At 43.2% G+C, this 12059-nt stretch overlaps 1 pseudogene; it reads right to left on the bottom strand.

Annotated features, from left to right (window-relative positions):
• Window positions 1-10024: 10024 nt before the first annotated feature.
• LOC102904735 (ubiquitin-conjugating enzyme E2 E3 pseudogene) lies at window positions 10025-10923 on the bottom strand (annotated as a pseudogene).
• Between the last annotated feature and the right edge of the window lie 1136 nt (window positions 10924-12059).

Here is a 12059-nt window from a genome sequence, read left to right as displayed (position 1 = left end):
CTAGGGTTACAGGGGAGGTCTGGGCATGGGAAGGATGTTAAGATATATGGGGTTGAGAAGCAGAGAAGGTTTTGGAGGATCAGGGTCTAGTGGGTGGCAGGGGTGGTGATACAGCCTGGAGGCAGCTCTCTTGCCTGCTTGCTGGTAGATGGGGACTGCGCCAGAACAATGGAGTTCCACCCAGGTAGATACCATTTAAATTGGACTTTGTCATAGGATAGCTTGTTTCCTCAATTTATAGTGATTGAAATTTTGCCAGGTTTAGGAGTCTGGCCTGGCATCTGTGGTCTTTTAGAGTCAGCAAGACATCTGTCCATGCTTTTCTGGCTTTTAGAGTACTCATTCAAAAGTCAGGTGTAATACAGCTGCCCTTAGATGTTACTTGTACTTTTTCCCTTGCAGCTTTTAATATTCTTTCTTTGTGCTGTATGTTTAGTGTTTACATTATTATATCAGGGTCAGACCATCTTTTTTGATCCAATTTACTTGGTGTCCTTATTTATTTATTTTTCATTTTACATGCCGACCCCAGTTCCCCATCCCCCCCATTCTTCATGCCCCTCACCTCTCCCCCCTCATACCCCATCTACTCCTCAGAGGGTGTCAGGCCTCCTTTGGGGAGTTAACAAAGTCTGGCATATGAAGTTGAGGCTGGGCCAAGCTCCTCCCCTCTGCATCAAAGCTGAGCAACTTATCCTACCCTAGGGAATGGGCTGCAAAAAGTCAGTTCATATACCCTGGATAAGTTCTAGTTCCACTGTCAGGGGCCCCACAAATGGATCAAGACACATAACTGTCACCCACAATTCAGAGGGCCTAGTTTGGTCCCATGCAGGTTCCCCAGCTGACTGCCCAGAGTCCATGAGCTCCTACAAGCTTGAATCAGCTGTCTCTGTGGTTTTCCTCATCATGACCCCTCTTGGTCATATGATCTCTCTTCCCTTTTTTCAACTGAACCACAGGAGCTCATCCCAGTGCTTGGCACTGGATCTCAACATCTGTTTCTATCAGTTACTGGATGTAGGTTCTATGATGACAATTAGGGTAGCCAGTAATCTGATTACAGGGGAAGGACAACTCAGGGATTCTCTTTGCTATTGCTAGGAGTCTTAGATGGGACATCCTTATGAATTCCTGGGAATTTCCTTAGCACCAGGTTTCTTCCTAACCCTGTAATGGCTCCCTCTATCAAGGTATCTCTTTGAATGCTCTCCCTCTCAGTCTCTCCTCCAACTCAGCCATCTTGATTTCTCATGTCCCCATCCCCCATCCCTTCCTTTTATGCCTCCCTCCCAGTTTACCCAGGATGTCTACTAGTAACTAGCTAACTACCAGGGTTTGTGAAGTCTTTAGTCTTGAAGAAGTACATACAACCAACACTGTATTAAAGCAGCACAGTCCTTAACTATATTCTTTTAAAAATTCCTTATACACATAGATAAATGTATTCCCTATCAAGGAGATTTCACTCTGCTGCAGATGGAGTCTATTAAACAAAACCAATCAAAATGCAGAATTTAGAAACCTGTACAATTGGATACATCTACCAAACCATTCCCAAATCTGATGCTCAGGAAAAATATTATCAAATGTTGTGTAGAAAGATTGTAAGACTGAGGGAGTTGCTGTGATATGATATCTTCTAGTAATTTCAAAGCTATACCCATAGTTGTCTAACTAAAATGGCTGCCTAATCATGAGATGAACAAGGAAAGCAACAATAGGCAGGCCAAGGTGGACTGGGAAGGACAAGGATACCTCAACCCCTCAAAAACAATGAAGTTTCCATTTCTAAAATTTTCATTCCAAAAGACAATTAAGAAATCATCTCCCACATGAAAGACCAATCCAATTAGTTATCCAATACCAAAGATCGAGCCCTGAAAATATACATACAAGGAACATTATATAAACTTAGTTGCCAATATTAAGGAATTTGTACCCCGGACTTCCTGTAGGGACAAGAGGTGAGTGCCTGGGCTCAGCCTAGATCCCATCCCTCAGCACCAGCCACTCTGGGGACGACCTGGCCAACTTGGCTCCAGGTTCTGGCCACCAAGCAAGTTCCCATCTACCCCTACTGGGAAGGCTCCCCTTCTCCAAGACTCCCTGCAGACTCTGCAATCTCCAAGCCCTGCCCCCACGCCCATCATTGCCTGAGACCCCAGCCACTTCCTGAGACTTGGAGACCAGCTCCCAGTGCCCATCCTGCCCCAGACTTCCCATCTGGACAAGAGCTCCCATCCTGCCACAGACTTCCCAAATGGACAAGAGAGCTCCCATCTGGACAAGAGAGAGAGAGAGACTTCCTGAATCTGTCAGCTCTGTCTGCACCAAGTGCACTGATAAGACCAAGAATGAACCACAAGGAGATGGGCAGACGTCAAGGCAGAAGTACATACAACAAAATGAAGAGCAATACAGCATCAATAGAACCTAGCCCTCCGCCAACATCTAGAACTGAACATCAAAAATTGGAAGAATCAGAAGAAAACAGCCTTATGAATAACATCATGAAGAAAATAGAGGCTTATATAGAGGAAAAGACAAACAAAAAATGGGAAGAATGCTATAAAAAACTAGAGGAAAGGACAAATAAAGTAGAAGAAAACAATAAAGCCCTGGAAGAAAACAATAAAGCCCTGAAAGAAAATCATGAAAAAATAATGAAACAGATGATGGAAACAGTCCAAGACCTAAAAAGGGAAATAGAAAAAATAAGAAGACACTAACAGAGGGAATGCTGGAAATAGAAAATCTGAGTAAACGAACTGTAGTGGTAACGCCCGCATTACCGATACCCGTTCACCATGTCCGAGCGAAGGGCTGTGGATTAAAAATAGAGACAAGAGACAGCGAGTCATTCGCCATGACTGAATGCCAAATGCCATTTATTGAAAGAGGGAAGAAACCTTAAATACAGGCTTACAACACAAATGGAGGATCCCCGGAGGGCAGAAGTTCGCTACCAATGGTCTACATTCTAGACCCAATGTTCTACATTCTTGCATCTAAGTTGTTTACACCAAAATACAGGATACAGGAACAAAGAACCTCCAGTGAGCTCTCCAGTGATCCTTAGGTGAGAAGGAGACCGGCAGGGAATCTGAATAGGAGGACATCTGGTAAAGGTCAGCAAGCAAGGCGGCAGCCACTCACAGTCGGGGCCAGGGCCCATGGCGCCCACAACAAACGGGAACTTCAGATGCAAGTATAACCAACAGAATGCAAGAGATGGAAGAGAGGATCTCCGGCATTGGAGATATGGTAGAAGAAATAGATTCATCAGTCAATGAAAACATTAAAGCCAACAATGTCATGATCCAAAATGTCCAAGAAATGTGGGACACCATGAAAAGACCAAACCTATGAATAATAGGGATAGAAGAAGGAGAAGAATACCAACTCAAACTCACAGAAAATATATTCAACAAGATCATAGAAGAAAACTATCCCAACCTAAAGAAGGAAATGCCTATGAAGATACAAGAAGCCTATAGAACACCAAAGAGACTAGAACCCCCAAAAAGTCCCCTTGCCACATAATAATTAAACAACTAAATGCACAGAATAAAGAAAGAATATTAAGAGCAGCAAAGGAAAAAGGCCAAGTGAATTATCAAGGCAAACCCATCAGAATAACAATGGAGACTTTGAAAGCCAGAAGGACCTGGGCAGAGGTAATGCAGACACATGGATGCCAGCCTAGAATAATTAAGAAAGGGCAAGACAGCTAAAGATTTTAAATAAAAAAGGAAATCTTCCAAATAGAGAAGAGGAAAGGAAATTCCTGTTAGAAATGGGAGAAAAAAATTTAATCAAGAAAAAAGAATTTTCCAGGTAAAAAGGGGAAAAATTTTGAAACTAGGCCTAAAGATTGGGGCCCTGTAGAGGAAGGATAAAAGCCTCTTCCCAGTGGTAATGGAGGAAGAAAAGACTTTTTCCAATTGTAGATTTTTCAGGACAGCTGAAACTCTGAGCTCTTTCTCCCTGCCAGTGCAGAGTGGCAGCATCTGAATTACAAAGAATCAGCAGGTAGGCCTCATTGCTGCTGGCTGAACAGCAAGGGAGCCCAGAGGTTAGAAGTTTTGCTGTCTGTTTGCTTATTTTGGTTTAAATGTTTTTCATTTTTTCCTCTGAGTGGGAATAATTCAATATTTAGGATCCCTTCATGGGAAATGTTTTTGTTTTCCCTTATGGTAGGAATAACTCATTGTTAGGTAGTCCCTTCATGGGTGTAGGAAGTTTAAACGTGAGTTTGTGTGTGTATGGCGCGCGCCCAGTGGTGGCAGACAAAGGCTTGACAGGTATGCACCGGTGGGAGGCACAGCTGCAATGGAGTGTGGATGGAGCACATGAGCACTGGGCGGATCAAAGCCTAAGCCGCAGCCAGAGGCCAGGAAGGGACAGGCGCTAAAAGTTTAAATGGGCCTAAGTTCTGGTGAAAAATGGTTTCGGTCAGGACATAGAATGCTGTCAATGCTGTTTGAATAAAGGATGTTCTGTTCTTTTGATTGTCTTAATAAATGTTTGGATAAATGTTTGGATTCTCATGGTAGATAAACTAAAGGAACAGGATACATAATTTTGAACTATATATTAGGTGTGCTCTTGCTGTTGATCATTACTGAAAATTTGGTTCTGCTCTTTAAGTTGCTTTTAGAATTCTATAGAAATATAACACCTGAAATGGATTGGGTTGTTAGCTTATTAAATAATGTTGTTGCTAAAATAAACCCATAAAATATAATCTCTTACTGATAAAGAGGTTACAAAATTATTTTTCCAGTAAATAAAATACAGGTAAATTGTTTGGTCCACATTGTTTATATTGGCTATTTGTGCTAATGTGTTACTTGGATCTATAAAAAAGGATCCTCTTTTTAAGATTTTATAAAAATACTCAAGAGTATTGCCTAAAATTACCTCTTCATATCCTATAGAAATTGTATTTAATGCTGTTATAATTGGCACATGTAAAAAGGACCATAGAAATAGAAGCTGATGGTGGTATTGCTCAATTATTATTGCTTTCATGTTTTAAATGCAAAATGGTATCTATATGTAGAACTGGAGGCTTTGGAAGTACAGGAGAAAAGGTGTTTTGACAAACAGTTATCAATGATAAACAGCCTAAATTAAAAATAAAATTATATGGGATTGAGATTGAAAGATTATTGGATTCTGGTGCTGGATATACCTATCATTTCACAAGAATCCTAAGATCTCAACTGACCTCTTAAAGAAGTCAGGAAAATGGTGGCTATTATAAGATCTTAGAGCTGTAAATAAAACCATGCTGCTCGTGGGAGCAACACAGCCTGGCTTGCCTGCCCCTGTGGCAATTCTTAAGCATTGGCACTTAATTGTGGTTGACTTGAGGGATTGTTTCCTCACTATTCCTTTGCATCCCGAGAACAGTCCTCGATTTGCATTTAGTGTTCCATCTGAAAATTTCAAAGAACCTTATCAGAGATATCAGTGGGTGGTCTTGCCCCAAGGAATGGCCAATAGCCCTACTATATGTCAAATTCATGTGTCTTTGGCCATAGCTTTAGTTTGAAAAGCTTTTCCAGATGTTTATATAATTCACTATATGGATGGTATTTTATGGTTGCTAAAGATAAAAAAAAAAAAACCAACTTGTTTTTGATGCCTTTTCTAAATTACAAGAGGTTCTTAGCCTGGCTAATTTACAAATAGCCCCAGAAAGGGTACAGGTATCCTTTCCCTATCATTATTAGGTCATGAATTGTTATGCACAGGCATATGTCCAAAAAGATTACTCTGCGTACGGATCAACTATGCACGCTTAATGATTTCCAAACCTTTCTGGGAGATATTCAATGGCTTCATTCCACTTTAAAGATTCCAACAGGTCAATTTCATCCTTTGTATGATGTCTTAAAGGGCGACCCTGACCCTTTCTCTCCCTGTGAATTAACAGCTGAAGGGCATACAGCCCTACAATGTGTGCAAGAGGCCCTGGAGCAGGCTCACATGCATTATATAGATCCGTCTTCTCCCTTATTGTATTTGATATTTTGTTTTTCCCATTCACCTACTGGAGTGTTTTGGCAAACAGGTCCTATTCTATGGGTACATTCCCCAGCTTCTCCAGTGAAAACCATTACTCCTTATCCTCAGGTTATTGCTCAGATTATATTTAAGGGAATCAAGATCAGTGTTCAAACTTTTGATAAGGAGCCAGATATTGTGGTGACCCCATACACCCAGTGTCAAATAGCTAATGATAATGATTGGGCCATACTGACATGCTCCATGCAGGGTCAGTTTGATACTCACTACCCCTCCAATGATGTGTGTAAATTTTTTAAATTGCATCCTATTATATTTCCCAAGATAGTACAGATGACTCCTATTCCTCAGGCCCGTGTGGTATTCACTGATGGCACTTCACGTGGTTTTGCTGTGGTAGTTTCTGGTAACATAGTGAAGAGAATGAAAGTTCAGGGCACTTCTGCCCAGATGGTGGGGGTATAGGCACTGTTGCTTGCTTTACAGATGTTTTCTGATGAGCTTCTAAACATTTATACTGATAGCCAATATGTGACACATGCAGTTATGCCTTTGGAGACAGCAGCCTACATACCATCCATTTCTCCCATTCATGAATATTTTTTGCAAGTGCAAGGACTTATATGGTCCTGCTCACATAACCTTTATGTGGGCCATATTAGAGCTCATATTCAATTGCCTGTACCTCTAAGTGAAGGTAATCAGATTTCTGACGCCATTACTCGTATGGCTGTCACATTAGTTTGTTCTGCCTTTGATAAGGCTACTCAGTTGCATCAACATTATCATCTTAATGCTGGATCTCTTCGTCATCATACGGGCATAACCCGGAACAAGCCATCCAGATAGTTAAATCATGTCCTATTTGTGCTGAATTTTTACCTGTTCCTCATTTGGGAGTTAATCCCTGAGGACTTTTACCTAATCATGTGTGGAAAATGGACTTCACACATGTGCCTTCCTTTGGAAAATTACAATATGTCCATGTGTCTATTGGTACATATTCCTCTCTAATTTTTGCTTCTGCCCATTCAGGGGAAAAGGTTAAAGATGTAAAGAATCATTGTCTTCATGCTTTTGCTTACATGGGAGTGCCAAAATGCATAAAAACTGATAATGGTCCCGCCTACAGCAGTACGGGATTTTCAAAATTCTGCCAAGATTTTTCTATCCTTAATAAGACTGGTATTCCTTGTAATCCTCAAGGACAGGCCTTGAACATTGCCATTGTACCTTAAAAACATATATTGCTAAAGTAAAAAGGGGGGATCTAGGGACTCATCTCTCCTCTCCATATTCTATACTTTCCCTTGTTTTATATACTTTAAAATTTTAATTGGTGGACTCTACTGGAGTATCTGCTGCAGATAAGCACTGGAGGGTTCCTGTTGCAAATCATCCTCTGGTGTGATGGACAGATCTTTCTACTGGCACTTGGAGGGGACCCGATCCAGTGTTGGTGTGGGCCCGGGGATCTGTTTGTGTCTTTCCACAGGACAATGAGGTTCCTCTTTGGGTTCCTGAGTGCTGAGTGTGCCCTGTGGCTGCTGCTGAATCCCAACATGGCAGAGACCTATTGGGCCTTCTTGAAGAACTCTCTCCTTCTGATGCCAATGGGGATTAAGAGGCCAATATGGCTAGCCTTGGCAAACATTAATGTAAGCCTAGGAACTGTAGCCATGCGGTTGGATTCTCCAGAAGGTAATGTATGGTAACTGCTCTTTCAAGTATGTTTAATAATGTGTCACTCAGACACCTTGGAGCTTAAGAATAACCCTGAAGGTCACTGACCTCCATTTATTAACAGTAGCATGCCAGCTAAGCCTTTTCACATTTTGCAACCCTCTTCAAGCTGGTGTAGTACCCTACTTTTCAGGAATGGCTCTGTGCAACATCTATTGGCCTCCCAAAATTCATTTAGCCCCCTTTGAAGATACCTTAAAATTTGTGAGCCTGAATGTAGCCATTATGAGACCATTAGTTCTGCTCCTTGTTTGTTGTCTGTTTTTCTTTATGGTTCTCAGTTTTTCTTTTGCAGAGCTGCCAGCTTAAGAAAGGCTGGGATCAAGAAAAATGGGCCTTGGCGGTTGATGTTCCTGGAGCTGTGTCCACGCCAGTGGACTGTGGCAGTTAGATACAGATGATGCTCACATGCTCCAGAAGAGACTCTGACATCGCTGTTGCCATTGTTGCTATTATAGCTGTGGTGGCCACTGCTGCTACTGTTTCTGGGATTGCAATTTCATAATTGGTTACTACAACTAGCACAATGGAGACCCTGGCAGCAAAAGTAGCTACCACAGTTAATTAATCTTCCATTCTATTGGGCATGATAAATTTAATTCAACAGTTATATACATTTGAATTGGCTTTGTAAGTTGTAAAATTTAAAACTCAAGTTCCATTTGCCTTTATGATATCATCTTACGAGGACTCCAATTTGCATAAAGCTCAAAGGAAGGGAATGGTTCAATTGCCTTTAGCCTCCTGGCTATGGGTGGGTTAGGTCTTCTGTTGGTCTTTTCTGTGTCACACAGATTGCAAGCCCAGTGCCACTTTGAGATCTTTGGCAACAGTTTACTCTACAGCTCACATGGTTGAGCCTGTATCATAATGAGTATTCAGAGACTGGTAATGCTTGGGGGGGCACTCACCAACCTAAGACAGAGCACTTGTGTGGCCTGGGCAGGTGTCTCCATGACAGGTAAGGTGACCTGCTTACATCCCACATAATCTAAGTCAGAAGCTCATTTTTTAGTAAATAGGGGGGACCTGTAGGGCGCTGGTCTCCTCCCATATTGAGTAAAGCCACTGCCTGCTTGCTGACCTTGACCAGATGTCCTCCCTATGATAATTCCCTGCCGGTATCCACCTTTCTGAATGCTTAAGGGAAGTTCCTTGTTTGTGTATCCTGCATATAGAGCGTTAACAGCTTAGATGCAAGATTGTAAACATCAATAGTGAACTTCTGCCCTCTGGGGTTCTCCCATTGTGCTGTAAGCCTGTATTTAAGGTTTCTTCCCTCTTTTAATAAATGGCATTTGGCATTCTGCTGAGGCAAATGACCTGCTGTCTTTTGTCTCTGTTTTTTTGATCCACAGCCCCTTGCTCAGACATGGTGAATGGGTGGTGGTAGCTCGGGCGTTATCACTACACAAACACACTAGTATTGCACAAACAAGCATAGAACTGCATGCACACAAGCTTACACACTCCAAATTGGTAAATAATTTTTAGAATCATGTGAAATTATCTACTCTAGTAAATAAATAGTCTGTACACATTCATTAGTACTCCTGTTGTAAAACTAACAGTTCAGGAATATATCTTTAGGGTCTTCTCACTCATTTTCAGTGTTTCTATTTTTCTTGTGGCATGTGTCCTGAAAAACTATCCTTGGACCATGTGGCCTATGCATTCCCCCTTTTTTTTTTATGCCTTCAGGAGCATGTTTATTGTGTTTGAGATGATACATCAGTGCTCTCTGAGCTACAAAGGGTAAAAGGAAATCCTCTCATTACAAACTGACAAAGGGAAAAAAAAACAAACTGACAAAGGTAAAAGGTAAAACATTTTCACAACAGCATGAACCACATACTCAGAAATAGATCTGGGCTTAATACAAATGACATAATTCCTAGTCATCTACAGCTACTTTTATAACTTCATACAGATAATGAATTAGGCTAAAATGCACTATAATATTTGGTAGACTTCAGGACCAGTATCCTTAGTACATCACAAAATACATTTTGATATCCCAAAGAAGCAAGACTTGCAAGTAGGCTTTTTTTTTTTTGTTTGTTTGTTTGTTTGAGACAGGGTTTCTCTGTGTAGCTTTGCACCTTTCCTGGAGCTCACTTGGTAGCCCAGGCTGGCCTCGAACTCAGAGAGATCTGTCTGGCTCTGCCTCCTGAGTGCTGGGATTAAAGGCGTGCGCCACCACCGCCCAGCTGCAAGTAGGCATTTTAAACATAACTAATCTACAGCTACGAAGTTCTACTCTTTAGAGCATTTACCTTTTGGGGGAGTCTCCCAGTCTCCAAAGGATAAAGGCAGAGAGTAGAATCAGTATAAGATATACACAGAATTCCGTATTGTAAAGGCTATAAAGATCCGCAGCACAGTGGAAAGAGGCCTTCTGCTCCTTCACACTGCATACAAATTATGAGAATTATGTTGCGTATCTCTTGGTCCACTGTCTGGCTATCCTGTCATGTTCTGCTCTGTTGGTCAAATACTGAGTGGCTATGCTTCCAACCAGAGGATCCGCAGGGTTGCAGTCTGTCAAAAGGGAACAAATAGAGAGCAAAACTTTTGAAACAGTCAAAGCAGGACTCCAGTTGTCTTTTAGAATATCGAGGCAGATGACTTCCTGACTGTTGATGTTGCAGTGATAGATTCTGGTGCGGAAGGTAACCTTTGGTGGCTTAAATGGATAATCTGAAGAAAATGTGATATCCAGAAATAAAACACCACCTTCATATATAGAACCTGGCGGACCAAGTATAGTTGACCTCCATTCATAAATGTTATCTCCTTTAGGCCCAGCACTGCAGTTGGGAGGAGGATCAAGGGTGATTTCAGCTAGTTCCTTCTGAATTCTTTTAGCACTAGTGGATAGCTTAGCAGTCCTTTTGCTAGAAAGGTTGGTGTTTTTCTTCTGCTGGGTGGCAGAAGGTTTTCCTTCTTCCTGTTCCTCAGGCTCTGGAGCAGCAGGGTCTTGCTGGTCCGCATCTGAACTGCCACTGCTGGTACTGGGGCTCTCATCATCCGACCTTTGCCTATCACTGGACATCTTGGTGAAGCTATCTCTGGGAAAACTTCCTGTTAGTCGCCCATATGCTTATTTACGGTGGCGGGTCCTCCCGTGTGCACCGAAAGCCTTAGAACACAGCACTCAAATTAAAAAAGAAAGCAAGAAAGAAAATCAACTGGCAGCTGCTCCACAAGCCGTCCCCACGGCCAGTGGCGAGGATTCACCCGGGCAAGCTGGAGCTGCCATCCGGGGAAGGGCAGGATCCAAACAACACCTTCTGCAAAGCTCCCGGTGCCACCGACGTTCCCCGCTCGATTCCTCCCTCCCCACCGACATTTTGTCAGGAAAAAAAAAAGAAAGGAAAAAAAAATCCGCAAAGCGGCCAAAAGCCCGAGGGCAAAACAAACAAACAAACAAAAGCCCTCCCCCAACCCCCACCCCCAGAAGTGCAACAATTTGGTGCGGCCCTCCCCGGGGCAAGCACCAGGGCCACGCAGCTCCGCGGTCCTTTGTGGGGAGGGCTGTTAGTTATTTAGCTGCGTTGTGTTCTTACCCTGCAAGGAAGTGTCACGAAACACGACAGAATCCGCTTATAAGAGTTGATTAGAGATAAAGGGATAGAGAGTGCGCAGGCCTGTGGGAGAGACACGTGCGTGGAGAAGAGGAAGAGAGAGAGCCAGGAATATGGCGCTCTGCTTTAAAACCGGCTGGGGGCGTGGCCAGGTCACGTCAATACTCCACGCGTGTGCGTAGATCACATGGTCACGTTGCGCGCTTACGTGGCCATGTAACGTCACGGATCCTGGTTACACGATATGCCTTGACACAGAACTTGCTAGGCGGAGGTGTCCAGGTCCGCCAGGTATCCTGGTTACGAGAGACACCCTGACCCGGAAATGCCTATCTTGACTGGGATTGGCTAGGCGGAAGTGTCTGCCTGGTATGTGCGACCGTGGGGGCGTGTTGTGAACCCAGCCCCACCCCCAGAAGTGCAACAAATTGGCATGGCCCGCCCCAGGGCAAGCATCAGGGCCACGCAGCTCTGCGGTCCTTTGTGGGGAGGGCCACGCAGGGGACTGCGCCACTGCGCCCGCCCACCCGCCCTCTCGCTCGCCTGCCCGCCCACCGCCTGCCAGCCTGCGCTGCTGATGGAAGAGCGTGGCTGACTCACATTCTCTTTTTATAACTGGCTTAAGCATACTTAGTTAATGAGGAAGAAGCAATGAGTGAAACATGTGACATGTGAAAATGTGTCTGGGGG

This window comes from Peromyscus maniculatus, chromosome 22, assembly GCF_049852395.1.
Source record: "Peromyscus maniculatus bairdii isolate BWxNUB_F1_BW_parent chromosome 22, HU_Pman_BW_mat_3.1, whole genome shotgun sequence".
NCBI lineage: Eukaryota > Metazoa > Chordata > Mammalia > Rodentia > Cricetidae > Peromyscus > Peromyscus maniculatus.
The sequence above is the reverse complement of the archived record's forward strand: the minus strand, read 5'-3'. Positions and strand labels throughout refer to the sequence as shown.